Source organism: Canis lupus, chromosome 4 (genome assembly GCF_048164855.1).
Source record: "Canis lupus baileyi chromosome 4, mCanLup2.hap1, whole genome shotgun sequence".
NCBI lineage: Eukaryota > Metazoa > Chordata > Mammalia > Carnivora > Canidae > Canis > Canis lupus.
Window position 1 is genome coordinate 82,492,890 of NC_132841.1, and position 4,358 is coordinate 82,497,247.

At 40.0% G+C, this 4,358-nt stretch overlaps 1 pseudogene; it reads left to right on the forward strand.

The window, feature by feature from the left end:
- The first annotated feature begins 397 nt into the window (after positions 1-397).
- Positions 398-1,148, forward strand: LOC140631444 (uncharacterized; annotated as a pseudogene).
- The last annotated feature ends 3,210 nt before the right edge of the window (positions 1,149-4,358 follow it).

Below are 4,358 nucleotides of genomic sequence, written 5' to 3' on the forward strand. Positions count from 1 at the left end.
TGCAAATCCATCTGACAAAACGCATATGTCAAACTATATCTTTAATTATCAATGTTTAGCAACAAAACGTATGTCTTTCGAGATCGTTTCTCACACTGAGACAGCTATGTAAAATAGTCTGCTACTTCAAATAATATGGAGATAACCTTGGGATGTTAAGCCTTATTTTAGGAATAAATTTCTGGCTTTGAGGACCTAGAGGGCCTCCTAGGAACAGGAGAGAGAAACTGATCACAATGTTCCAGGTCATCTTATTGGTGCAAAAGGAGAAAAAGCGTGTCACAACTACTAAGTTTAATGCATCCTTGTAACAAAACAAGGAAAGCAAATGTATAAGATATATGAAAATAAAACTTGAGGCGAGAAGGCGAGCTTGAGCAGGGGCTGGGTGGGCACCATGGCCGGGATCACCCCCATCGAGGCGGTGAAGCTAAGATCCAGGTTCTGCAGCAGCAAGCCCATGAGGCAGAGGAGAGGGCCGAGCGCCTGCAGCAGGAAGTGGAGGGGGAAAGGCGGGCCCAGGAGCAGGCTGAGGCTGAGGTGGCCTCCTTGAACCGTAGGATCCAGCTGGCTGAAGAGGAGCTGGACCGTGCCCAGGAGCGCCTGGCCACTGCCCTGCAAAAGCTGGAGGAAGCGGAGAAAGCTGCTGATGAGAGTGAGAGAGGTATGAAGGTTATTGAGAAGCAAGCCTTAAAAGATGAAGAAAAGATGGAACTCCAGGAAATCCAACTCAAAAAGGCCAAGCACATTGCAGAAGAGGCAGACCAGGAGTATGAAGAGGTGTCTAGGAGGTTGGTGATCCTTGAGGGGGGCTTGCAACGTACAGAGGAACGAGCTGAGCTGGCAGAGTCCCGTTGCCGAGAGATGGATGAGCAGATCAGGCTGATGGACCAGCACCTGAAGTGTCTGAGTCCTGCTGAGGAAAAGTACTCTCAAAAGGCAGACACATATGAGGAAGAGATAAGGATTCTCACGGATAAACTCAAGGAGGCAGAGACCCGTGCTGAGTTTGCTGAGAGAGAAGTAGCCAAGCTGGAGAAGACAATTGATGATTTGGAAGACAAGCTGGAATGCACCAAAGAGGAGCACCTATGCTGGACCAGACTCTGCTTGACCTCAGTCCCACGTGCCGCCGCTCCTCCCTCTGACCCTGACTCTGCCTGAGGCCCAGCCTGCCCCAAGCTGGCCTTGAAACTGAGGGCTGATCTTTAACTGGAAGGCTGCTTTCTCCTTTTGCTGCCTCTCCCACCCCTACCCCTGTGTCTTTTTCACCAAACTGTCTCTGCCTCTCCCTAGAGATTCCAGTTGGGCTTGAGGCTGAGCACCTTTGGGAACAATGTTTAAGGGAACGGGAACGTGAGCACAATCCAAAGTGTCTTTAAAAGCATGTTGCGATGTACACATTTTGTAATTACCTTTTTCGTTGTAGTTGATGTAGCGACATTTGTAAAACATTCCAAATAATTCCACAGTTCTGAAGCAGCAGACTAACCCCTTCCTCCCACTTGGAATGAACTTTTCAGCCGAATGAATACTGCCCTCTCCATAGAGGAAGGAGTGGACAGGGCCCTGCCTTACTGACAGCCGGGGCCCAGAAAGAGACCCACTCTGGGAGCCTCGTGGCTCTGTCCAAAATACCAGCCAAATTAGAAAGGTGATCCCAGAAGTTGGCCAAAAAAAGTGTGGCTAAGGATTTCAGCTTTAAGGTATCTTTGAGCAACATAATGTTTTTTTTTTTTTTTTCCATCAGTTGTGACCAAACAAAAATTAAGACGTTGAGACCTCGATCCGAGACCAAATCTCATGACCCTGAGATCATCACCTGAGCCAAAATCTAGAGTGGGCTGTTTAACCAACTGAGCCACCCAGGGGCCTCTAGTTTTACTTAAGGTTAAGTCAGAATGCTTATTCATGATTGAAATACTGAATGAAAATTTGAAAATTAAAGTTAAGAGTCTAATGCATAATAAAAACAATAATGTAGCGTTCATAATACTTACATAAAAACCTCATTTATATAAAGAAGTAGTAGCGGGTCTGAAAAGACAATGAAACATAGAACATTGTATTGAATCCAAAATTACGAAAAGCTCTTCCAGTTTGATTATATGATAATCGGAGAAAGTATTTACATATAGGTGAACTAATACATTTATAATTCTTAATGACTTCATGACCTGATTCTAGCTCTCTCGCTAATTCCTACATACCCACTGATTTCTTTTTGAAATGATAAAATTGATTCAACTGTTTTCAGTTGCAGAACTATAATATAGTGACTATTTCCAACTACATATTTGGTGATATTTCTATGATATAATATGTAATAATTTAATCGGGGCAGTATTAGACGAAATCAACAACTTTCCCTTTGACACTACTTTTCTACAGGTAGCTGAATAGAGGAAAAATATGGGCTAGATTTTTGGTGAATATTGGGAACATTTGAGAGGCTATTACTTAGACTTTCTTTTGACCTTTAAATAAGTGAAATACATGTAATTTAGAACTTTGCTTCTATGTCTATAATTGACTAGAGTTGTAGTGACTGATATCTTTAGTTAAAAATAAGGAACAGGGGATCCCTGGGTAGCGCAGTGGTTTGGCGCCTGCCTTTGGCCCAGGGCGCGATCCTGGAGACCTGGGATCGAATCCCACATCAGGCTCCCGGTGCATGGAGCCTGCTTCTCCCTCTGTCTGTGTCTCTGCCTCTCTCTCTCTCTATGTGACTGTCATGAATAAATAAATAAAATCTTAAAAAAAATAAAAATAAAAAAAATAAAAATAAATAAAAATAAGGAACAGAGGCTTACGCAGTTCCTTTCATGAGTTACAATAAGCATGTTCCATTTATTATCAGAATCAAATTGTAATTTAAGATTATTTTTGAGTAGTAAGTGTTCTTTAATTGAATATGTTTTCTGAAGTCCGAAAGTAACTTTTGCTTTGGTTGTTATTTGAAACTCTGAAAATTTACAATTTAGTGTACCTCCATAACCTGTAAATTTGAAACTAAAAGCAATGTTACTCAAAAAGGGAAAGAATACATTTAAAAATGAGATGGATTTTAGATAAATAAACAAATAAGTAAGTAAGTAAATAAATAAATAAATAAAAACGAGATGGATTTTAAAAATATTTCACATGAGCCAATAAATTCTCGATTTTTTATGAATTTTGCTTCAACATTTTCACTTCTGAAGATCTACAGTTTATATCATAGTAACCATGATACAAAGTAGCATGACTTTTAAAGCACAGAGATCCATGATGCTAGAAGCAAATAATTATATATTATTTTAGCTAGCATGGTAAACCACACTGCCTTCTGCAAATGTTGTTAGCAGTGTCTCTAAATGTAAACACGATGCTACCTTTTTAGTATTCTAAAAATGAAAGTTAAATGTGCAAAGTAAGTAATAATCCCAAATTATATATATGATACTCGAGATACAGCTTGAAATTAAACATGAGTTGTGACATATAACATTCAAATTAATTCTACTTTACTGTAAATGGATATAAATATGTTCTGAGCATACATATCTTCTTCACTAATTAAACAGCAGCATTTAGGGTTTTTTTTTTTCTCAGATTTGTAAATTATAATAAAGCTTCTCTGATTTACTTGCCATGACTTGTTCAGATATTCAGAACATAGTACTTAGTAACGTGCAACTTAAGAAAACACTCAAAGACAACCTTTTTTGAGAAAATATTTTTAGTTTCTTCCATTCTATATTTTTAATTTTTTTTAACAGATTTTATTTATCCATGAGAGACACAAAGAGAGAGAGAGAGAGAGAGAGAGAGGCAGAGACACAGGCAGAGGGAGAAGCTGGCTCCATGCAGGGAGCCTGATGCGGGACTTGATCCCAGGACCCCAGGATCACACCCTGGGCCGAAGGCAGGGATCCCCTATTATTTAGTTTTAATAGAGGTTTACATTTCTAAAAGAAGTTTATTGTCTCATTAAGGACACAATCAGAGCTTTCTAATTTTTCTTCCAGCTTTCGCTTTTTTTTCTCTCTGTACTCAGTCCCTAAATTGGAAGCAACAGGACTCTTCAAAGAGGTCCACACTCCTTTTGGAGGTACAGTCAGCTTCTTCACTACCTGAGACCACATAATTGCTCAGTACACTCTAGTTACATTCACTTTACTTGTGTTCCTTGAACTGTGGGTGTCTGTATCACCTGCGTGGAATATTCTTTCCCAAATCTTCACAAGGATGATTGATTCTTGGCTCTTGACCTCAACTCAGAAGATCGCAAGAGAGGTTTCCCCTAACACCCACTATAAACTAGGCCCCCAGCGTGAGCTCTTCGTTATGCTCTTTCACATTAGTACAATGCATTT